This window comes from Schistocerca gregaria, chromosome 5, assembly GCF_023897955.1.
Source record: "Schistocerca gregaria isolate iqSchGreg1 chromosome 5, iqSchGreg1.2, whole genome shotgun sequence".
NCBI lineage: Eukaryota > Metazoa > Arthropoda > Insecta > Orthoptera > Acrididae > Schistocerca > Schistocerca gregaria.
Genome location: NC_064924.1, coordinates 504,310,260 through 504,334,973, shown reverse-complemented (window position 1 = coordinate 504,334,973; position 24,714 = coordinate 504,310,260). Strand labels below are relative to the sequence as shown.

The 24,714-nt window shown below is 45.9% G+C and overlaps 1 protein-coding gene across 4 annotated transcripts in view; it reads left to right on the top strand.

Moving 5' to 3' along the window:
• The window catches only part of LOC126273184 (semaphorin-1A), a 1,534,221-nt gene that overhangs the window by 1,181,308 nt on the left and 328,199 nt on the right, over positions 1-24,714 (top strand). The gene's annotated exons all lie outside the window — the stretch shown is intronic.

Below are 24,714 nucleotides of genomic sequence, written 5' to 3'. Positions count from 1 at the left end.
GTAGTTATGAGGTACTGTGTTTTAGTGTTACAATATTTTGCCCGGTAGCTCGCATTTTACATCAACAAAGGCACAGATTCAAGGCAGAATTTACGCTGGCGAGTCTTCGAAACCAGAAGGAAATTACCATAAACTCATGGCGTGAGATGATACAGTGCAGAGCGGCACTTTTGTTGCTTTTACAACGATTGACCTCAGTCTGTGTTAAGAGAGTGGTTGGAGGGATGCCGCGAATGTCTCCCCCGACGCGACTGTGCGCGGTGAAGTGAACGCCCCTCGGGGTCACCAGAACCAAACATTACGGAGACCGCCGCCGTCCGGCGCAGAGCAAAACAAATTAGGCATCCCGGTCTGGCGCTGTTGTTTCATTAGGTGGGTCGAGCCGCGACGGCCTACTGGCCCGCGCTTGCCATTTGGCGATCTATTAGCGGCGATAACTTCGGGCGCGCTCTGCGCAGATGGCCCTCTGTCACGCGACCGAGTCTCATTTGCGGGGCCTCCAGACGCCGAAAGTTATCCGCGGGATTTATGCCCACTTGCGTAGCCGCTCCCCTGGGCAATGCCGCTACTCCGCTGCTACTGCCCTGCCCCACGGTCGGAGATCGATGACCGAAGCCAATCAGGCACGTGTTGGCCACTAATAGTAGTGTGCAATACTGCTTCGTCTGCTATTTATTGTCTGACGTCGTATCGGCCCTCATATCTAAACGACGCCGACGGGTAGTAGTTTGTGGGGAGAATTCAGGGGAATTTCTCGGATACGGCATTCTGTCTAGATGTGTGTCGCAGTTGAAGCGAGTGGCTGAAGATGCTATTCATACACTTGCGCAGCAGTTAATATTCACAAGTGATTTGCCTTGAACATTTTCATTTTGATGAATAAAATGCAAATATGAAATGTACTTCTTGAACAGGAACGTATTACGATAATGTAAATCCGGTCCGTAATTTCTGATCATCACAAGAACGAGGTTGTCCCATGAATTATTATCTGTTATTATTCCTTACAAATTATGAATTTCCGATTCACTGATGAATAAATAATATTGAGCTACTTTGGTCCGTCCTCAAATAAGTTGCCAGTTTTTTTCCATGCATTTTTTTTTAAATTTTGGATCTTGGGCTGTTTACCGTAGGTGAGAGTCCAGACTGGATGGTGGATAGCACATCAGGCACTCTTGAAGGTAATGTTTGGTGATTCTCTAATATTCTGCGATATCCACTTCAGTACTTCGATACCAATTTTGGCTACGAGGTCGGGTTCTTTGTAGAAGTTACATAGTTCATGGTCATGTAATATTATCCGTCATCATCATCTCGCGCGTATACTACCAATGGCGCCCCTTCTCGCTTCCCGTTTTCCACTTGCCATCTTGCCTCCAGCTCCTCCTAGGTCACCCACGCTTTCTACTTTCCGCTTGCGTCCACTGTCACACTTTCTTTTGCCATCGGCTATCGTCTATCCCTTCTACATGTCCGTACCAGTTCAAAAGTTTCTTTTCTATGGCGTCTATTATTGATTTCTCGACACCCAGAGTTTCAAATTCCGCTTCGTGTATCGTTGCTTTAACTGACTGACACATATTAGCTACAGTATAATCCTTGATATGTGATGCCTTGGCTGCCATTCTAAGTTGATAGAGGAAGCGTGTTGAATCCCCCTGCAATCTTAACAGATTGTACCGGAATCCGTAAGACTTCACACTTGCCACACCTTCACTTATTACTTTTTTCGGTCCGAAGAGAAAACAGATTCTTAAAATCAATAGTAATGATTTGATCCACGTTCGGAGCCTCTTAAAACTGTCCCGTCATTTGTAAAAGGCCTTGTTTTTCGCCGTATTACCATGTAGTCAGTTATTGGTCTTTACACGTGTCTTTACAAGTGTATTGGTGTATTGAATCAAACCTAAGCCATCCATTCGTTACCTTAAAAGCATATTGCTGGAACAAGTTTATCAGTCTATTCCCGTTGTCAGTTATCACATTTTCTCCATGCTGACCAACAATGAGGTTATTAGTTTTCCATCCAGTATGTGCATTCAAGTCCCCAGTAATTAAAATTTGTTTTCCATCACCTTTTAAAGTCAGTTGCGCATACAATTTTTGTTTTTCCTCCATTTTGGAATCACTGTTGTTGCTTCCTCATACAATTCCGAAAGAATACCTGCGAGAAGAGCATTGTCTGTATTGAAATGTATTCCCACGTAACACGATAACAACGGAAACTTTTCGCTACTGGTCAAACCAACCAGTAGAATTTTCCTGGAATGCTGCATGGTCGAAGAAGAGGGACTTTGCTTAGTAAAGTAACTTTTGCAGGGCTACTGATTTCCTTCTGAAACACTAAGAGAGGAGGTTTACCCTCTCCCTCCCCCCAAAAAGCCCATTTGTGAAGAAATATAGCTCTTCCTTCACTCAGAGACTTCTGGAGAGGCGTTTCGCGAAACTGCGATAAATTTTGTAAAGGCGACGGCCAAGAGTAACAGTACAGTACGACTGATCTTATATTGCGTCGCAAATCAGTATGCGAAATGTGCTTCTACACTCAATACTACGCATTTTCTCTTTGTTTCTTTATTTTAAGGTTAATAAACGTTTACAGAGTTACGAAGTTATCACAATGCACTACCACAGTCAGAGATCACAAATGGGCATAACGAACTAATTGAAGACACACATTATGAAAGTCTTGTGAGTGGTAACGCTCTTAATTTTCCATATATTAACTCCCCGATTCCCATCGAAATGATGTAGAACAAGGCAAACTACGATAACGTGATTTATTTGTTTGTGTGGTAACGTGTTCTTCATTTACAGATTAATAGAAGGCTCACATTTTGATATAGTCAGGTTACTATTGTATTTCCTGTTCCCTGTTGTATTTCTGCCGCTCTTGGTAGCCGAGCGGTTCTAGGCGCTACAGTTTGAAACAGCTACGGTCGCAGGTATGAATCCTGCCTCTGGCATGGATATGTGTGATGTGCTTAGGTTAGTTAGGTTTAAGTAGTTCTAAGTTCTAGGGGACTGATGACCTAAGATGTTAAGTCCCATAGTGCTCGGAGCCATTTGAAGTAATATCTTCATTAGTAACATTCGTTCTATGACGTATAGTCTGAGAAAGATCAGACAACGCCAGGGCAACACTGAAGTCATTAGGGTTGATCTCCAGTTGAAACGAACTACGAAGCCCGTTGGTATCTGTCCCATATGTTCTTCAGAGAACGTTTTCGGGAGAGAGTTTGTTAGTTCAAAGGACATGTAAATGTGTATGGCTGGACGGGTATACAAACGCCGTTCATACCGAGCACGAGTCCTTTTTTTAGTATGTGTTGAGCAAATTACTTTCTCTAGGGTGAAGGAAGTTCCCAGTAAGGCAGTCACAAAATATAGGTGCTCTGACGTAGGTACCCTGGCATATATTTCACAGGCGAGCTTCTCGTCAGAAATGGAGAGCGAGCACGAACTGTTTACGATTTCCCGTTTTGACGAGTCAATCGGAAGAGCCGCATCAAGAATCGATTACCGAGCCGTCCCAGGTGGCCGGCGCCACTCGGTGGATTAAACGAGCGATGGCTGGAGGCGGGTCCGCAGCACACGCCGACGCCGACGCCGGCGTCGCGATGCGGTGCGGCGGTGTACGGGTCATTATCCGCACCGGCTAATGTGTGCGGGCCACACCCATGCGCAAACATATTACCGTAATGGGCGTCACCCTGCCACAGATGTCCGCCGCGTGTTTGCCGCCTGTGTGCTCCCTCGTTTTCGTTCTTTTAGCCGGACCCCGGACGCTGTTCATTAGGGCTGACGCGCCTGCGGAAACAGGTGGCTGCGCCGCTCCGATTCCTGTTTTGTTTTTGTTTTGTTTTCTCTGCCGCTTACAAAATGCAAGTCAGGTCCATAACGCGACGTAGTGGCTGGCGTCTCGACGCTACCGCAGCGACGGTGATTATCGTACTGACTGCCGAAATTCACTTCAGGTCCACGTAGCCATTTAGCTATTACCGACTGAACTATCCAAACACAACTCACTGCCCTCCCTCACAGGTTTACTACCACCGCCAGAACCTCTTCTGCCTTCGAAACTTCACAGTTCTCCAGCATATCTTGCCTCGGCAGAAAGTCTCACATCAGTGCACACTCCATTGCAGAGCGAAAATTAGTGCTACACTCCTGGAAATGGAAAAAAGAACACATTGACACCGGTGTGTCAGACCCACCATACTTGCTCCGGGCACTGCGAGAGGGCTGTACAAGCAATGATCACTCGCACGGCACAGCGCACACACCAGGAACCGCGGTGTTGGCCGTCGAATGGCGCTAGCTGCGAAGCATTTGTGCACCGCCGCCGTCAGTGTCAGCCAGTTTGCCGTGGCATACGGAGCTCCATCGCAGTCTTTAACACTGGTAGCATGCCGCGACAGCGTGGACGTGAACCGTATGTGCAGTTGACGGACTTTGAGCGAGGGCGTATAGTGGGCATGCGGGAGGCCGGGTGAACGTACCGGCGAATTGCTCAACACGTGGGGCTTGAGGTCTCCACAGTACATCGATGTTGTCGCCAGTGGTCGGCGAAAGGTGCACGTGCCCGTCGACCTGGGACCGGGCCGCAGCGACGCACGGATGCACGCCAAGACCGTAGGATCCTACGCAGTGCCGTAGGGGACCGCACCACCACTTCCCAGCAAATTAGGGACACTGTTGCTCCTGGGGTATCGGCGAGGACCATTCGCAACCGTCTCCATGAAGCTGGGCTACGGTCCCGCACACCGTTAGGCCGTCTTCCGCTCACGCCCCAACATTGTGCAGCCCGCCTCCAGTGGTATCGCGACAGGCGTGAATGGAGGGACGAATGTAGACGTGTCGTCTTCAGCGATGAGAGTCGCTTCTGCCTTGGTGCCAATGATGGTCGTATGAGTGTTTGGCGCCGTGCAGGTGAGCGCCACAATCAGGACTGCATACGACCGAGGCACACAGGGCCAACACCCGGCATCATGGTGTGGGGAGCGATCTCGTACACTGGCCGTACACCTCTGGTGATCGTCGAGGGGACACTGAATAGTGCACGGTACATCCAAACCGTCATCGAACCCATCGTTCTACCATTCCTAGACCGGCAAGGGAACTTGCTGTTCCAACAGGACAATGCACGTCCGCATGTATCCCGTGCCACCCAACGTGCTCTAGAAGGTGTAAGTCAACTACCCTGGCCAGCAAGATCTCCGGATCTGTCCCCCATTGAGCATGTTTGGGACTGGATGAAGCGTCGTCTCACGCGGTCTGCACGTCCAGCACGAACGCTGGTCCAACTGAGGCGCCAGGTGGAAATGGCATGGCAAGCCGTTCCACAGGACTACATCCAGCATCTCTACGATCGTCTCCATGGGAGAATAGCAGCCTGCATTGCTGCGAAAGGTGGATATACAGTGTACTAGTGCCGACATTGTGCATGCTCTGTTGCCTGTGTCTATGTGCCTGTGGTTCTGTCAGTGTGATCATGTGATGTATCTGACCCCAGGAATGTGTCAATAAAGTTTCCCCTTCCTGGGACAATGAATTCACGGTGTTCTTATTTCAATTTCCAGGAGTGTATAAACATTCCCCTACGCTTTGTCCACGATAGAAGCGCTAGTCCAACAATGTATTCCGGCCGCGGTGGCCGAGCGGTTCTAGGCGCTTCAGTCCTGAACCGATCGACTGCTACGCTCACAGGTTCGAATCCTGCCTCGGGCATGGATGTCCTTAGGTTAGTTAGGTTTAAGTAGTTCTAAGTTCTAGGGGACTGATGACCTTAAATGTTGAGTCCCACGGTGCTCAGAGCCATTTGAACCAACAATGTATGCAGGAGAACTGTTAAGTCTCGAAGATAGGAGAAGAGTTCTAGGAGGAAGTAAAGTTGTGAGGGTGGGTCGTGAATCGTGCTTGGGTAGCTCAATCAAGCCAGCCTTAGTATTTTCCACTAAATTACTCGTTACGGTCGCCTACAGGTCTTATTGATCCCAAGTCCCTAAGTGTGGCCATAAAATTAGACAGCGCAAACGCAAGTCAATATCTTGGCTCGTATGCTTGGGTTACCCCAACTGCAAGGCGCAAGAGTTGTTCGGTAAATAGATATGATTGAGAAATCAGAAGCTAAGTAAGTACTACATTAATAGTCGAGTCAAATAGTAACTTGACGACGTGAAACAGCCGCTAGAGTAAAACGAAATTCTTGGCTTATTGGTTTTACCTGTTGGTCGTGCTCACGGCACGAAATAATTTGACAAGATAATAAAAAGTCATTGACGCTTTCTGACGTCATTATTAACTTGATCTTCGCTACGTTTCACGTTCATGCTAGATTTTTGATCTAAGACGGCATTCAGTAGTGCGTGTTAAGATACGCCATGTCCTTCCCAAAAAATCAACCCTAGTTTCTACTTCTTACTTGAACTTTTGCCTTTGGTTGGGTTACCAGGAATGTACAACTATAAGAATGACGATATTAACATGTACCAGCGAACGTGTTATAAGATGCAATGTCGAGTAAAGAGCTGAAAATATTCCTTTTTGATAAATTTTTTGTAATAATTTAAGTGAAAATGCTAACCGGCAGTTGGACTGGTATACCACTACACAGCTGTCTTATAGGGTCCACTTGGTGACATTACTTACAATCATTTGGCTCCATACGATTACTCCTGGTGCATGGACCATATTAGAACAAATTGTTTATGTTTGTGAATCATATTAATTAAACAAGACTACACTCATTTTGCCACAGAGAACAGCATTTTACGTCAGCGGATGAATATCCCTCCTTCAACAAACCATTGGTGATACATTTCGATGCTGTGTCGAACAGATCGGCTTCACAAATGTCCCTCGCTCTACACTTCAACTCTCTTATGACACCTCACTTTTGTTGTAATATCCCGGAATATTTTAATAAGCGTGACATTTCCAGTCATCAGTGTTTAGATTTTAAAGTTGGATTTCAACTACATTCATTTTTGCAGTATTAACGCGTAACCTGTACAGATAGCCTTGCGAGTAAAATGCCGTATCCGGGACTAGGTGGTGCGCCAGTCCCTGATCGAACGCCCGGCGTATTAACGACGGAGGTCAGTGTGTAACGACGGAGATTAGAGTGCCGGCCACGTTGGATGCGGGTTTTAGGCAATTTCTCATATGCTACTAGGTGAATTACGGACTGATATGCAAGTGCCCCTCACTTACACGATTCGAAAACGTTTAGAAAACTTTCGCTCGTGTGTTCTTCTAAGCGTTCTTCGACCGTTCTTTTAGTAGCGCCGATGTACACATCGCCACTACCACACGGTATCTTGTGATTACTGCATCTTTCGGGTGGTTTTGTAGACTATAGCAGTAATCCGTTTCGTCAATATATTTCCTATTTGGTCAGTAAAATCTTAAATAAATGACAGAAAAACTTTGGAGTACACATATTCCATCCTGTGAGTATGGGGAGGGGGTTAGGGGTAATGGTGTTGGGGTAAGGGGTAATGTGGTGGCGTCAGGGAATGGCATCAGGCCACCCCTTAAATTAACCATGCCGAGTCTGTTAATATCCACGCTGACCTTGCGCCGATGCAGGACAAAGGCATAAGAAAACTGAATATTAGCGTTAACATATGCTGATCAAAAACGGAATAAAATTAAGTCTCTGCATGTCCATCTTTTCAGAGATGGTAGCAGACTCTGCTGTTCAGTACAGAATATCAAATAAAACATCTTTCAGCAGTGTAATTTCCAAACTGCTATTTTATTTGACTAACAGTTTTGGCGATTTAACACTATCTTCAAACCCCTGTCCTACCTATTGACAGACGCTCATCGAAGTGATCGCTGTATTAAGCAGAAATCTACAGGTACCACTCTTGGAATGATAGCCTTTATTTTGACTGGAACCGAGGCTCTATCGTCGAACACATCGGCCTGATGACCTGAAAATAGCGTGTAAAACCGCCGAAACTGGTAGCCAAATAAAATAACAGTTTGCTAATTAGATGACTGAAAGGTTCATCTAGGATCACATAAAGATAACATCATACCAGTGTCACAGAACTATCGGGAGAATTGCAAGGTTGCATCAATTGCTGATAGCTGTCGAGCGGGATCTAGCTAACCCTACAGAGCATGCCCACGGTGCCACACCTCCAGCGGCTCTGGGACAACAGCGCTTTGATTCACTCCAAGACGCCTGGACACTTCCCTTGTTGAGTGCCCTTCCTGGCACAAAGGAACAATGCGGACGCGATCGAACCGCGGTATTGACCGTCTAGGCATGGTTGAACTACAGATAACACGAGTCGTGTACCCCCCTCCTGATAGAATGACTGAAAGTGATCGGCTGTCGGACCCCCTCAGTCTAATAATCGCTGCTCATGCATGGTTTTTAACATCTTTGGGCGGGGTTAGTGACATATCTGAACAGCCGAAGGGATTGTGTCTGTGATACAACATCCACAGTCAACGTCTATCTTCAGGAGTCCTGGGAACTGGGGCGATGCAAAAGTTTTTTTGGTGTGTGTTCGTATTGATAGTGAACTAGACAGGAGAGTTAGGTGTTAGGCGACATACCATGTATATGTGGGTTGTTACATCCTTCAGAGCACCGCAGTGTACTTACCCCATAGATGGTGTGCTAATTTTTACTAGAGGGATGCGGAAGCGTGCTGTACGAGGTGACATACAAGAGGTTGGCCCCTGATTGGTTGACAGACCGGTGATACGCGGCGGGCGCTGCTCTCCCTCGCGACTGGCAACCCCGCTGGCGCACTCTGCATAATCCCGGCGCTTCCGCGGTCCTTGTCGCCTGACGCCGGCAAAAACCGCTCCTAATTAATAATTAATGAGTGAGCACCAGGGGGTGGGGGTGAGGGAGAGGGGGAGGAGGCGCGCTTCTGGCCGCCATCGCGGGCCGCTCCCGGTGGAGCTCGCTGTATTCACGGCTCCGTTTCAACGTAAGTGGCCGCGCGGCTGGCTGCCGGCGGCCTTAACGTCCACGTCCTAACGGAGCACTGTGCGGCTGATCCAACCACATCACTGCCCACACACGTAACGAAACGTTATCACACTGAGCGAAATTTTAACCTAATCCAGTGTTAGCACAGGCCGGCCGCGGTGGTCTAGCGGTTCTAGGCGCTCAGTCTGGAACTGTGCAACTGCCTCGGGCATGGATGTGTGTGATGTCCTTAGGTTAGTTAGGTTTAAGTAGTTCTAAGTTCTAGGGGACTGACGACCTGAGATGTTAAGTCCCATAGTGCTCAGAGCCATTTGAACCGGTGTTAGCGCAATTCGTTGCATTAAAAACATTATACCCATATTGAGGAACTCGTAAAATATGTGGCTTTATTTTTGGCAGATAGACTTGCTTGCGGTCGGCGGCCTAGCCGCAGTGATAACACCGGTTTCCGTCAGATAACCGTTGTTAAGCGCTGTCGGGCTTGTTATGCTTCCTACCATGGCAAAAATCATCCTTACTACACTGTAGGCACCACAGGTGATGGCAGGAACCGTCCTTAACACATTCGCCTAATACAGACCCTTTCATGAGATTGACGCATGGTATACAACACAAATGAACAAGTGGATTAACACGGTTCTTTATTTACAAGGACTTGAAGTATTTACTTATCTTGGATACAGTCCATGTATTGTGATACAAGCTCATCGGCAATGGTCTTCTTGCATACAATACTATTAATCTTGCTATAGTGACAAACCTGGACGCTATGTACTGTCATAACCTGCGATGTGAACTGAGCTCTTTCTGCAAATAAATAACAGACGTCAGACCGAGCGAGGTGGCGCAGTGGTTAGCACACTCGACTCGCATTCGGGAGGACGACGGTTCAATCCCGTCTCCGGCCTCCTGATTTAGGTTTTCCGCGATTTCCCTAAATCCTTTCAGGCAAATACCGGGATGGTTCCTTTGAAAGGGCACGGCCGATTTCCTTCCCAATCCTTCCCTAACCCGATCTTGCGCTCAGTCTCTAATGACCTCGTTGTCGACGGGACGTTAAACACTAACCACCACCTAACAGACGTCAGACTGGAAATGTGAGTCAGTGAGGCCCCCCGGTCAGCGGAGGCGGCCTAAATACTTGCTGTCGAGAGGGCGTTGGTGGCCTGTTGCTTGTCGATGTGTCTCTGGCCTCTCTGGTGACGTCGCGCTTAAACCTGCGCCTGCTTATCGATATTTGCGGTACCTTTCTGCCTACCGTTGTACTGGATACAGCTTACGCCAGCACAGTTTAAATGTTACTTCAGTTACTTACAGTGAGTAATCTACATTAGAAGTCATTGCCCTCTCCTATTTCTGCTGTTACTGCTTCTCTACTGACAACGCAGTACACTTCGGTTCCTTTGATACATACGTATATGCCCCTCGCGACATCCTGTCGTTAATTCTGCATTATGTAAGGGTGTCCGGATACTTTTTATGGGTCTGTTTAGCGCTGCTGGCAAGTGGGGTGCACTCAGCCCTTGCGAGGCCAATTGTGAAGCTACTTGATTGAGAAGTAGCGAGAACTGACAACGCCTGGAAGAGCAGTGTGCTGGTTACATGGCTCTCCATATCCGCATCCAGTGACGCTTGTGGCATGAGATGGACACGACGGCCTGTTGGTACCGTTGGGCCTATGGTACCATGTGTATATAGTCTTTTTTTATTCAAGTACGGCGGCTTAGTTAGTGCGAAATTCGGTATTCGAAGAATATTGGTCCACTATTGGCCTCCCGCTATCATATATTTCACGTTGAGATTATGAGAATAAGATACCAATATATTACTAGAATAGAAACCAGATTATTGATATAAAAAAGTTATATTGCTTGTTAGCGGAAGATACTGAATTTGAGGTGCGGATTGTAATGAGTCATAGAGATCGAACCTAGGCTAAGCTGCTGGTGAGAGTCTGTTAGTTTCTAAATTTTTTGGTCACCCAGGCTGGGCTAGAATTCAGTGTCTGATAGTTTCTGGATGTTTTGTCACACATGTTTCAGCGTGAAACTCTCTCACATGGTACGTACAAAGTGCCCTTTTGGAGTTGATTGTTAATTAATTTTTATGGGAGATACTGCATCCGTAAAACTACCTGATCAACAGTTGCTTGCAACAGTTCCGGTGGAGAAATTTGTTCTTGTATATTGGCCTTCAGAGCAAGTGGTGACCGAGCCTGTCCGTGGCAAACGCATTCTTTTAGACATCTCAAGAGTCAAAAGTCCCATGGATTCACATCATGTGATCTTGCACGCAATGAATCTGGAAAACCTCTGGAGATAAGACGCACGTAGAAGATCTTTCACTAGCCGAGCGACATGAGGTGCCCCATCTGTTGTTTCCAAACGGTTGGTAGCTCCACCCCATCGGATGATCGAGTCCTCCCTTGGGACATGGGTGTGTTGTGTGTTGTCCTTAGCGTAAGTTAGTTTAAATTAGATTAAATAGTGTGGAAGTCTAGGGACCGATGTCCTCAGCAGTTTGGTCCCATAGAAACTTACTACCACCACCAAACGGTTGCGCTCTTCCAAAGCACGAATCACGTGCTGTACAAGGAGGTCTCGATAAGGTGCAGACGTAACTCTACACCTAACGGTGCCTCTTGGTGTATTCTCATCAAGGAACGGACCGAGAATTAAGGTTTTTGTGGGTCCACATTACGGAGTTCCATAGAGCGAATGCAGTGGCTCTTCCCGCACAACACGCGCTTTAACAGCACTCCATATGCGTCATTTCTTTGTATTCAATGCAACTTTTAGTGTAAAATGTACCTCGTTACTCCATGTAATATTTCCCAGCCATATGTCATAAACTTCGAAACTTCGATCCTTGCCAGAAACCGAAGGGCCAATTCAAAACGTTGATGCGGATCATGACGTTTAAATTGCTCCTCCGTCTGGATCTTGTACTGGTATCAGTCTAAAATAGACGGTAAAATTTTCCATATTGTTGATCAAGTGATAGACTGCTCTCGTCACACTCCACGGCCAATGGCACTACACGGGGCACGTGCTGCGTGGTCAGTTACAGCAACAGCAACATCGACAATAACTTCCACCCGGATGGGACGTATTCCTCTTTCAGGTGTCACACCAAGCTCACCAGCGTTTGCGAATTTCATTAATAGCACTTTTAAATCATTTAATGACATCAGACCTCTCGTCAGACCTTACAGTCGGTGATAGTCTCTCAATGCTCCACTGTAATTGCTGTTTTCGCTAATAACGCACATACTATCTTCTCGATTAGCCATACTCTTCATTCACGTTGTTGTTGTTGTTGTTGTTGTTGTGGTGGTGGTGGTGGTCTTCAATCCTGAGACTGGTTTGATGCAGCTCTCCACGATACCCTATACTGTGCAAACTTCATCTCCCAGTACTTACTGCAACCTACATCCTTCTGAATTTGCTTAGTGTATTCATCTCTTGGCCTCCCTCTACGATTTTTGCCCTCCACGGTGCCCTCCAATGCTAAATTTGTGATCCCTTGATGTCTCAGAATATGTCATACCAACCGGTCCCTTCTTCTTGTCAAGTTGTGCTACAAACTCCTCTTCTCCCCAGTTCTATTGAATACCTCCTCATTAGTTATGTGATCTACCCATCTGATCTTCAGCATTCTTCTATAGCACCACATTTGGAAAGCTTCTATTCTCTTCTTGTCTGAACTATTTATCGTCCATGTTTCACTTCCATACATGGCTACACTCCATACAAATACTTTCAGAAACGACTTCCTGACACTTAAATCTATACTCGATGTTAACAAATTTCTGTTCTTCACAAACACTTTCCCTAACAATGCCAGTCTACATTTTATATCCTCTCTACTTCGACCATCATCAGTTATTTTGCTCCCCAAATAGCAAAACTCCTTTACTACTTTAAGTGTCTCATTTCTTAATCTTATTCCCTCAGCATCACCCGACTTAATTAAACTACATTCCATTATCCTCGTTTTGCTTTTGTTAATGTTCATCTTACATCCTCCTTTCAAGACAATGTCCATTCCGTTCAACTGCCCTTGGTCGGTTTGAGGTCTGTAGAACTCGTTGCTGTTGTGGTCTTCAGAGTCCTTTACTGTCTCTGACAGAATTACCATGTCATCGACAAACCTGAAAGTTTTTACTGGCATCTGGTTTTTGTACAAATTCTAAATAGCCTTTCGCTACCTGTATTTTACCCCTACCACCTTGAGGATTTCGAAGAGAGTATTCCAGTCAACATGGTCAGAACCTTTCTCTAAGTCTACAAATGCTAGAAATGTAGGTTTGCCTTTCGTTATTCTCTCTTCTAAGATAAGTCGTAAGGTCAGTATTGCCTCATGTGTTCCAATATTTCTACGGAATCCAAACTGATCTTCTCCTAGGTCGGCTTCTACCAGTCTTTCCATACCTCTGTAAAGAATTCGTGTTAGTATTTTGCAACTGTGACTTATTAAGCTGATAGTTCGGTAATTTTCACATCTGTCAACACCTGCTTTCTTTGGGATTGGAATTATTATATTCTTCTTGAAGTCTGAGGGTATTTCGCCTGTCTCATACAAATGACAGAGTGGATGTAATAACATTGTACAAACAATGTACAGCTCCATATTTGCACCTGGTGGCCGAAATTGGAACTATTTTTTTTCCCAGTGTAAATCTGTTCCGCATTAACGTATTAATATATCTACCACGTTTCTCTGCCATACGATAATTGCAGTCCATACTGGAGCTCCGTGTCTAGGCGCACTTTAATTATAACCTACCGGTAGGATAGTATGAGGTTAAAAAGTTTATGAATAAATTGTAAGTAAGGACAGGGGTTCCACGTCTGATGTTGTCTATCACGGTTAAGAGTATGCAGCGCAAAGTTAGGTGACGGTACGTTTTGTCAGAAAATCAGGTGAGCCCTGTCTGCGGCAAGTGCACGGTTGCCGCAACGCGAGGGGCTCCGCGGAAGCGGGGTTGGTCCGGACAAATCTCGAGGGTGCCGTGGGCGGGCCGCATGTGGCCGGCGCTGGGCGGCGGGGTCGATAGGCGCGCCGGTCATTTCTCGGCCAGTGATTGAGGAAATAGGCCCCGACCTGGGGGAGCGCGTCGCCTGCCTTCAATCAGGGCCGCCGCGCCGTTCCCGGGGGCGAAACCGGCCTGCCTGCCTTCCCACTATTTTTCTTTTTGAGGTTAAGACCGTCTCACCCCCCGAATGAAACTTCTCGGGCAGTGGGGTCGGAAACCACTCGACGGTTGCGAGCTACAGTTCAATGTTCTTCCGCAGTGTTCGGTTACACATCTCCTCCAGGCCATTGCCGAGAGTGGTTTGTTCTCTGATCCGTGCTTCTTCCGCTTTGCTAGCGAACACTGAGATCCACATCGAGCATTTACTAGCATATGGCAGAGGTGGAAACTACGTCGCATTTTTACGCGGAACAGGACTCACATGCTATGGTTGTTGTTAACTTGTGAACAGGGAGATAGAAAACAATGGAAAGTATAGAACAGGGCTATAAAGAATTGCTAGGACTATGAGCCGATAAATCTCACTGCGTGTAACGGAAGGGCCGTAAATCTGGAAAAAGTTATAAAGATGAAAACCTAGTTTACAAGCATCTGAATGGCAGGATTCGACTAACCGGGAAACCACCCTTCAATCGGACTTACATAATTCTGTATATTCGTGGCACGTGAACATCAGAACTCAAATATCGATCTTCCATAGCAGTTCCATGCAACTCCCAAAAATTCAGGGGGAAATAGACTTTCAAACTTTTCCAGGAACTTTAATTCACCAAAGTTGAGGTTATTTAAACGCTAGACTCAGGGGCGTCGGAGACTGATAATAGCGTAATCAAAAGGTCGCTGGGTCGAATTTGGTATTTGGTTTTTCTTTAATTTTATTCTTTTAGTTAAGTACGAATTCCTACATCATTTAATGCTAATTAACACATTTCTTATCTTCGCTTTTTACGAAAAAACCGGCCGGCCGCTGTGGCCGAGCGGTTCTAGGCGCTTCAGTCCGGAACCGGGCTGCTGCTACGGTCGCAGGTTCAAATCCTGCCTCGGGCATGGATGTGTGTGATATCCTTAGGTTAGGTTTAAGTAGTTCTAAGTCTAGGGGACTCATGTCTTCAGATGTTAAGTCCTATTGTGCTCAGAGCCATTTGAACCCATTACAGCTTCGATAAGGACTAGATAAAATTTTGATAAGGGATGCATGTTCGGAAATATACCGACTGGATATCAAATAACTTTGAAGATGGGTCACTGTAAAATGTCCCACTTCGCTGTACGCATACAAACTCAGTAGAGCACGCCGTCGTCAGTCCTTATTGTGATTAACTTCACGAGCCTTTTTAGTCCGATTACACCAAAGTTTGTGAGAAATTGGTACGTTTCACATTTGCAACATAGGATATATATATGTCGGAGATATCACAAAAACGCATTCATCAGTTGCCAATAACATTCGACAGTTGGCAACACTGACCAAAACAAAACATCAAACCTAGTGTTCAGTTTCTACTATTCTGAATATGAAAACAATATCAACAACATCAGATATAATAAGCAGAACAGCGATACCAAAGGAACAAAAAACATGAAGTTTAGGTAAACGTCCACGAAAGCTGTAAGTAGAAAATTTAAATTATTACTGCATTATAGGAAATCAAAAAGCGCCAGAACTGTTTATAATCTACATATAATATATTCTAAAAGTGCTAGCCCACAATGATATTATTTCAGTTGGCCATGTGTGCCCATTTTCGGGAAAACAGAGTGACGTTACGCTAAACAAGTACGGTGGTGACTAGGCAAAACGCATGGTATTGTGAATGACTTCAAGACAGTTGTGCATACGCCATAAAGAGTATCGTCGAGTCCTCGTCAAATATCATTACGAAAACTAATCATAAACCAACCGAAGAGCTGTCACTTCAAAGTGCAATAATATCGTGGTCGACTATTAAACTGAGTGGTATAAACAAAAATATATCCATATACCCTGCTACTGAAGATGCCTTGCAGAGAATAAAGGCGAAACGCGAACGGCACTAAAACTGTGTTTCATTCAATTGTAATTAGAAGGTCCCAGATTAAGAATTATCAGCCTACCTTAAAAAGTGACACTGCTAAATGAGAATGAAAAGTGATACTCCTAAATGACAATGAGGTCGAATACGCCGGCGGCATTGTGTGCCGCGTTAGTGGCTGCCGGAAAGAAGGCGAGACCAGCTGGCGTCAGGATGAAGACAAGCAGACAGGCTGCCGAGCGGCAGCGCCCAGGGCTATCGGGTTCCCGGCAAACCCCTCCGCCAGTGGCCGTGGTCCCCGCTGCCCGCAACACGCGATATGCCGGAACTCCGGCGAGACGGACGCGGTGGGCGGCGTAAGCGAACACGCCGCGGCCTCCGCGCCGTCAAAAGGGACGCGGCGGGGGCCCGTCAAAGTCTAGCCGGCCTTCTTTCACGCACGTATCTCGTATAACAGAATTTTCGCGCAGATATTTTCCGCAGCGCTCAGGTGCTTCGATATTTGCTACCCCATAGTGGAACACACTTCCCATAAGGACAGACCTAAGGCAAAATGCATTCTTGTTGTACTTAAAATATATTTATCCATCTCCACAAGTATTACAGCTAAAATAGTGAAACTTGAGGCTATTATGTAAAACATAATGTTTGATATTCTGTGCAATTTTTGTTTGAATATGAGCATCGACATGCATTTTATAAGGATTTGAATTTTTAATTGCCATTGTTTCTATAACGTACATTTTCTCGTAAACTAATCAAGCAATAAAGCTAGAATTTCGCATTACAACTGCGAAGAGACCATGAGGATAAAATCGGAGAGATTAGAGCCCACACAGAGGCATACCGACAATCGTTCTTTCCACGAACAATACGATATTGGAATAGAAGGGAGAATCGATAGAGGTACTCAAGGTACTCTCCGCCAAACACCGTCAGGTGGCTTTCAGGGTATGGATGTAGATGTAGATAAGAGGCTAATACAACTTGTCGAACAGATTTTTGTTTACGGTCATAGTCCCTTTGAAATTAATTTTTCAGTTTCGTGTTACCCGGTACGACTCTATTTTTTTCGAATTTTAAAGGGGAACTTTTCTTAGAGAAAAGTTAACGGAAAAGTGCCGCACAGAATTATCCAGTAAGTAATTCTTAAGAACTACGCCAAATTTCAGGATGTTAGATTTTACAGTTCCTGAGAAAAGGTATATTGTAGCTCAAAAAAGTCAGTTTACGGCAATTCGCACTTAAAGTTTTTATTTCCATTTTAGACACTAGTGCTATCTAGTGACTAATGCTGTTCATATCTATAATCTTTAGTCTCTTCCTGCCGGCCGTTGTGGCCGAACGGTTCTAGGCGCTTCAGACCGGAACAGCGCGACTGCTACGGTCGCAGATTCGGGCATGGATGTGTGTGATGTCCTTAGGTTAGTTATATTTAAGTAGTTCTAAGTTCTAGGGAACTGATGACCTCAGATGTTAAGTTCCATAGTGCTCAGAGCCATTCGAATCATTTTTTTGATCACAGAAGGTGGCGCTCTCTTCCTGACTAGGCAATAGGTACTGTAGGGTTCGTTTCTTCCTTAGAAACAAGCGATGCTCCAACCCAGGCTTCCTCCAACCGCTACGGACGCCAAGGGGGCGGCTGGCTTTCATTCCGCCGCCCCTCGCCCCCACCCCCCGGCAGCACGGGCCTCTTGCACCGCCTCCTGCCTCCTGCGGCACATTCGCAAAAACACAATTAAGCAAACGGCGCCGGCTGGCTGCTGCAACATGGCCGCCGCGTTGGCCTGTCGTAAGCTTAAGCTTCTTGCGGCCGTAGGCTTCCGCGTGTCCCTACTGGGACACCCTGCCCGCCGCCAAGGAGTTAACCGCCTTGCTGTTTAGAGGACGGCATTAAAGAGCAGGAGGAGCAAGAAACATACTGCTCACCGAGCTCAAGTGCCGCCGCCACCGCCTTCAGCTGCGGACAGCCTCTGTAATGACCGCCGCTTGTTCTTCGCCAGAGAACCAGGCGCTCTAATTTCCTTACCGCTTAGGAACACTGCAGATATGGCGCCGAGTACTGTTCAGTTAGTATCACTTTACCAAAACAGAGCTCGCGCGACACCAGCAGCAGAGAAAAACAGCAGCTGATGTAGTGAAGAGTTCCATTTCTCCGGTCTCTGAGCTTCCCAATCGCGGTCGCCCTCGGTGTCCACACACTCTCTGTGATGCTAGGCGTGTGACACAAATTACATGACGTAATGCTTGGTATGTTTACTCCGAAGCCCATTCTGGAGGATGCTGATTACTTTTCTGCTCTGACACACTAAAGAAACCAGTCGAAATGAGGGTCACCTGCCTCGCTTTGACTTGCGAGACTGGCTTAAAATTCTCGCTCTTTCGAAAAGATTCCAAAATGCGACCGTTGGACATCAAATTCACGTCGCTGGTCATTCATACCTCGCCTAGAGCAGACTTCTAGCAACTTCAGGCGATAATACGAGTATCGCCAACAATCAAAACAGCAATAAAATTTAACCTTTTCAGACCCTCTGGCTATAACTGTGTACGTTAACTTTTACTGCGTCTTAGCTGCAACAGATGTATTTTTTCCCAATAGAAGCCTGAGGTACACATTTGTGAATGTCCAGCCTTTTCATCACGCACAGCTGCTGCCAACTGTTGGACATCATTCCAAAAATATTACAAGTCAGTGTAGTAGTGCTCAGCAGTTGGCGACCACCAAAATACGTGGATGTGGTTGGTTCACTATATTCCACTGTATAACTGAATGCTGTTATTGTTATTTAGCATGGTAATTATTGAATGGAATTTTACTATTTATTACAATAGAGTATATATTGTAGTTGATTATTTTGGTCCATAAAATGAAGCCAAGTGTACAAAGCATGTTCTGAAAACGCTACATATTTTTGTATGTCTTGCATGTAATATCAAAAAATCACCTAAGAGCTTTAGCATATTAAAGATATTTCCTTCCTCCACAAAAAGGGCTAATGTCAATGGGGCAAAAGTCACTCAAAAACAACACTATAATTTTTCCAAGGAAACAACTGAAATTTATTGGCCTCAATCAAAGCGGAAAAACAATCAAACTGCTTCCTCCACTCGTGGACAAGAACGCATCGTTCGGATTGTCTAGCTTTACTGTATTGGAAGAAAAACTTCAGGTATCTTAAATCTTCGGTCCAGAAACCTGTAGTAAGTTCTCAGTACCTCATAATACATTACATCAATTCGTTACCACGGCTTCTCTCGTCTGACATCCAAGGTGCATTGATTGTGGCGTGCGTGATTTGACGCGAGCGCGATTGCATGTAGCGAACGAGGTGACACAGTGGATGACTTGTCTCCAGACGTAGCAACATGAACTTCCTTTACTTGAAATGGTCATAGTGTAATTGGTATACCTTTGCATTCCACAGAACTGACTTACCAGCCCGTTTATTGGGGTCTGCAGTTTAATTGGGAACTCAAATAATTTTAAGAATAGGTCCTTCACTCTGTTATGGAGTGTGTTCTGTTTCTAAACTCCCTGACAGATTGAAACTGTGTGCCACATCGGGATTCGTACCTGAAACGTTGCCTTTCTCGGTCTTAAAAGCCGGGGTATTCAGGCATGCTGATGAGCTGCTCAGCGTTTCCGAATGTAGGACAGAATTAATGACACAACTGCAGCTTTTGGGGCAGGTCATGACTCTTTCTTGAGAAGCTCAGTGGGTACGAAAACTGCTCCCGAAGGGAAACTTCCAGGGTTCGAGACATTAGAACAACATACACAATTTCAGTCACTCATAAAGCTGTGCAACGGAATTTTGGGGGCGAGCTGCGAGGCGACTGTAACTTCTTCACTTCACTGTGTTCAATTGCATACACCTGAAGATAGCTATAAGACTCTGCGCCGAAATATTCACGTCAGAAAGTTATTTAACCAATTATTTACGAACCATTTAAAGAATTACTAGAAATGAATGGAACAATTTGTGGTACAAAAAATTCTAAAACAGGCCTTGGATCGAACTTCACAGATTCTCAGCTACCTTCCCTACGGTCTGTACTGTTAGAAAGTTTGTTTGCGGTATAGTTAAATCCGTTGAGGTAATGCTATATTGGTCGACTCTTACCAACATGGGATACACGCACACACACACAAATGTTCAAATGTGTGTGAATTCCAAAGGACTAAACTGCTGACGTCATCGGTCCCTAGACTTACACACTGCTTAAAGTAACTTACACTAACTTATGCTAAGAACAACACACACACATTCATGCCCGAGGGAGGACTCGAACCTCCGGCGGGAGAGACCACGCCATCCGTCACATGGCGCCATAGACCGCACTGCCACTCCGCGCGGCACACACACACACACACACACACACACACACACACACGTATTTAAATACATAGATACGTAAACAGGCAGAATACGGCGCTGCGGTCGGCAACTCCTGTATAAGACAACAGGTGTCTGGCGCAGTTGTTAGATCGGTTACTGCTGCTACAGTGGCAGGTTATCAAGATTTAAGTCAGTTTGAACGTAATGTTATAGACGGCGCACGAGCGATGGACACAGCACCTCCGAGGTTGCGATGAAGTGAGAATTTCCCGTACGACCATTTCACGAGTGTACCGTGAATATCAAGAAACCGGTAGAACATCAAATCTCCGACATCGCTGAGGCCAGAAAAAGATCCTGCAAGAACGGGACCAATGCCAACTGAACAGGATCGTCCAACGCGACAGAAGTGCAACCCTTCCGCAAACTGCTGTGCAGATTTCAGTGCTGGGCCATCAGCAAGTTTCAGCGTGCGAACCATTCAATGAAACATCATCGATATGGGCTCTCGGAGCCGAAGCCTCACTCATGTATCCTTGATGACTGCAGGACTCAAAGCATTATGCCTTGCCTGGGCCCGTCAGCACCGACATTGGACTGTTGATGACTGAAAACATGTTGCCTGGTCGGACGAGTCTCGTTTCAAGTTGTATCGAGCGGATGGATATGTACGGGAATGGAGTCAACTTCATGAATCCATGGACCCTGCATGTCAGCAGGACACTGTATAAGCTGGTAGACGCTCTATAATGGCGGCGTGGGGCATGTACAGTTGGAGTGCTATGGGACCCCTGATACGTCTAGACACGATTCTGACAGGTGACACATACATAAGCATCCTGTCTGATCACGTGCATCCATTCATGTCCATTATACATTCCAAGGGACTTGGGTAGTTCCAACAGTATAATGCCACACCCCACAGGTTCAGATTTGCTACAGAGTGGCTCCTGGCACACTATTCGGAGTCTGAACACTTCCGCTGGCCACCAAACACACCAGATTTGAACATTATTGAGGATGAAGCTTCCTGGCAGATTAAAACTGTATGCCCGACCGAGACTCTAACTCGGGACCTTTGCCTTTAGCGGGCAAGTGCTGTACCATCTGAGCTACCGAAGCACGACTAACGCCCGGTACTCACAGCTTTACTTCTGCCAGTATCCGTCTCCTACCTTCCAAACTTTACAGAAGCTCTCGTGCGAACCGGGCGTGAGTCGTGCTTCGGTAGCTCAGATGGTAGAGCACTTGCCGGCGAAAGGCAAAGGTCCCGAGTTCGAGTCTCGGTCGGGTACACAGTTTTAATCTGCCAGGAAGTTTCATATTAGCGCACACTCCGCTGCAGAGTGAAAATATCATTCTGGATTATTGAGGATATCTGGGGGGATGCTTTGCAATGTGCTCTACAGAAAAGATCTCCACCCCCTCAGACTCTTACGGATTTCTGAATAGCCCTGCACGATTCACTACTTCAAGTCCATGCGACGTCGTGTTGCGGCACTTGTGTTCGGTCGAGGATGCCCTATACGATATTAAGCAGGTGTACCATTTTCTTCGGCTCTTCAGTGTATTTATCTGCTACTTCGAATTTGTAGTGCCCTTAAGATTCAGCGGAGGAAGTAAAACATTTATGGATCGCCATTAAATACATCAAGTCGGGAACAACTGCCTGACAAAATATTCAAGCAGTTGACTCCAGCGCCACTTTTTTTAAGAAATGGAGATTTTTAGCTAGTGAGCGATTCACCGCAACAGGCCGAGTTGAAATTCAGATGACGGGCTGTTACTCGGAAGCGTTGAGGGTAACGCAGCAGGGGCGACTGCGGTTATTTTTCCTCAACTCCGCTCCGCCGACAGAGCCTAGTCGCAAAGCGGGCCTTCGAAGCGGCAAGAAATGCGCTGCGGAATATTAATGTTTTATTGTGAGACGTGAAAGGAATATAATTCAATGGACTTCCTTTCACTTTAAACATTTAGTGCTGGTTGCGGCTCGGAATGCGTAATGCAGGAGAGCTCCGAGGAAAGAAGTTCGTCGGCCGGCGGACGAAAGAAACAGCGCAGGCGAGATGGAGCCGCTTCCTCGAAGAGGCGGACGACCGCAAGTAGACTAGAGCGCCCCTGGCCGTTCACCTACGCAAAATGTTTTAATCCCGCTTCCGTCTGAATACATACCTTGCGTAAGCCGAGGACGCAGTCTTATGGTTTCGGCCCGTCGGTGACCCGCTTCTTGACATCCAGGTAAGGTTTCACCGCTCAAGCCTCCGTTATTTTTCTTTGCCGAATAACAAAACTTACTTCGACAGGCGCCAGGTCAGAAGGTTGCCTCCACTAGACAACTCGACACCAAAAGTATAACGATCGCGGAACATCAGAGGACGACGTTGTTGCTTAAAATGAGGTTCAGAGAGTAATAAACTGCAAAGTCGGAAGCCGTACTGCTCGTAACGAGATGCTAATTTTAATGCACAGTGGAAAGCTTAGTTAGGAAGCGAAAATGCTGCGCAGATGAAACCCTACTCAGAGCGGGAGCAACGTTAGGCGTGTACCTTGACGCTACTCAAGACGAGCCAATCCTCGGTCTCATCGTGTAATGATGAATCAGCAGCAGCGTTCAAAGTATCGTGAATAACGAAGAACAGCAGGAGAATAACACTTGAGAGCGGGGTGGGGCATTAAGAAAAGCAAAGAGGAAATACAGTGGAACGTCGTTTACCCGGAGAAGGTAAGAGCGTCACGGAATATAATCGAATAATCTGGAAAAATAGAAAAAAATTTAATGCGATGGTCTAAATACCATAAAACATGTTATATATATTTTGACGTAAACGCGCAAATTAAATGTGACCAAATACTGAAAAAAATGCAGTGTCTCTCATACTTTGGAACAATCAGTAAATTTTTTTTGAACCAGATTCGCAGCACAATAATGCAGGCGTTTCACCATAATTAATTAAGCTGAAACTGTTTCCATCTGGCGTTCCAAATAAGCCAGTACTTTGCCCAGCTGCGTTATGGCCTCTGCATGTGCCGTAGTGTCTTCAGATTGAGCGCCAAATTCGCCATCTAATCCATCATCTCTAAAGTCATTGTTAACAGGCGAAAAAATGACAGTGGATTAGAGACAGAGCGCCACTTGACATATTTGTTAGCTGCCGTCGTGTTAACAGCCTTTCGGATATAATAAATGTGACGTTTCGTTTCTGACTGTGGCAGACCTGCTTTCCCAACGCCGACAAATATCTCCTATTTTCTGTAATGTCCACTCACTTTAAGTCGTTCGATATCCGGTACCCGCTATCGAAATTTCTATTATTCGGCCGTCACAAATCGATGCGCGGTTTTCCGTTTGGCCTCTAAAGGTAGCCTCATAAATAAAATTGCTCTGTGGACGACAGAGTCCTTTACTGAGCGATCTCGACGATGAAATGAGGGCCACTTGTCTCTTTGTATACTTCATACAATATCGAGCTGTCACCGCTGAAGAGAGTTGCTGCCGTTTCACGAAAGGGGAAGTGGACACAATCTGTTGTTTTCTATAATGGTGATACTATTAGCCACCATGTCAGAGTATCAGTGAATCGGGGCAGAGTGCCGAATTCATACCTAAAGAATGGGGAAACAACATGGCTGTAAAACATTCTACTAATTTCAGATATTATACAAAATGTGTGTGTGGCCATTTGAGTGGCGCTTTTTAATCACTCTGTAGTTTTCCGGTGTGTCGATGTGGAGTGTCCAGTAAGTTGTTTGTCGTGGGATCTGTTCTGACCGGGCTAGCCCCACGGGGACGCTAGTAGAGCCCTGTAATAAGTCTTCGCTGTTCATACTGATTATTAACAGATAACAGTACATAGTAATGACTATTTGTTAGCCAGAACAATATGCTATAGCGCAGAGATTCCTTCGTTTCACACCGCCCGCTCTGTACATGTATCATCACGATTAAAAAATTCTTAATCTTTTGTATAATAGGACGAACTGCAGAGTTTAAGTTGACGTAAAATGTTTGTGACTGTTGGTCTGACTGGAAGGGTTAGCGAGTTTCTACTATCTCTCCCCTCACGAGGAGACCATACTTTAAGTAGAAAATACTTTATGTACCAAAGAATTACAAAATGGAAGCGGAGTTTCATTCCATTGACTGCGTGAAGTTTCGAAGAGTAAATTTTAACTGACGAACCATGATATCATCATCGTTCTTCTGTGAGCTGTCTAGTCGTCCACGGATTATGAAAACAATGTCACTTCCTGACGACACCGCAGAAGCATACGCATTTTGGCTACACAGTGCTCTTCACCAATTCAGTTCACCTAGCGAAACAGCAAAGAACTCGTAATAGCGCAATAAATAAC